The sequence below is a fragment of the Penaeus monodon genome, chromosome 32 (assembly GCF_015228065.2).
Source record: "Penaeus monodon isolate SGIC_2016 chromosome 32, NSTDA_Pmon_1, whole genome shotgun sequence".
Classification (NCBI taxonomy): Eukaryota; Metazoa; Arthropoda; class Malacostraca; order Decapoda; family Penaeidae; genus Penaeus; species Penaeus monodon.
The window spans coordinates 7,894,053-7,894,304 of record NC_051417.1 but is presented as its reverse complement, the minus strand read 5'-3'; positions in this window follow the sequence as shown (position 1 = coordinate 7,894,304).

The window sequence follows — 252 nt, the reverse complement described above, 5'->3', positions numbered from 1 at the left end:
AATGCGATCGGCGGAGCTTGTGTATGTTGCTTCTCTGATATGTTTATGAGATCACTAAGCATGAAATATAGTGCCTTGCTTTGCCAAAATGAAGGACCTTGTTGTTACATAGCAACAACGAAGTTATGCGTGCATCGTTGTAACAAATACACATTGTTTATTTTCTCTTTTCATTACATGTGCGCATTACAGTCTTAAAGGGACCGTCCCGAGAAAAGCCTACCTGGCTCCTCTAATTTGGTCATTGAAGAG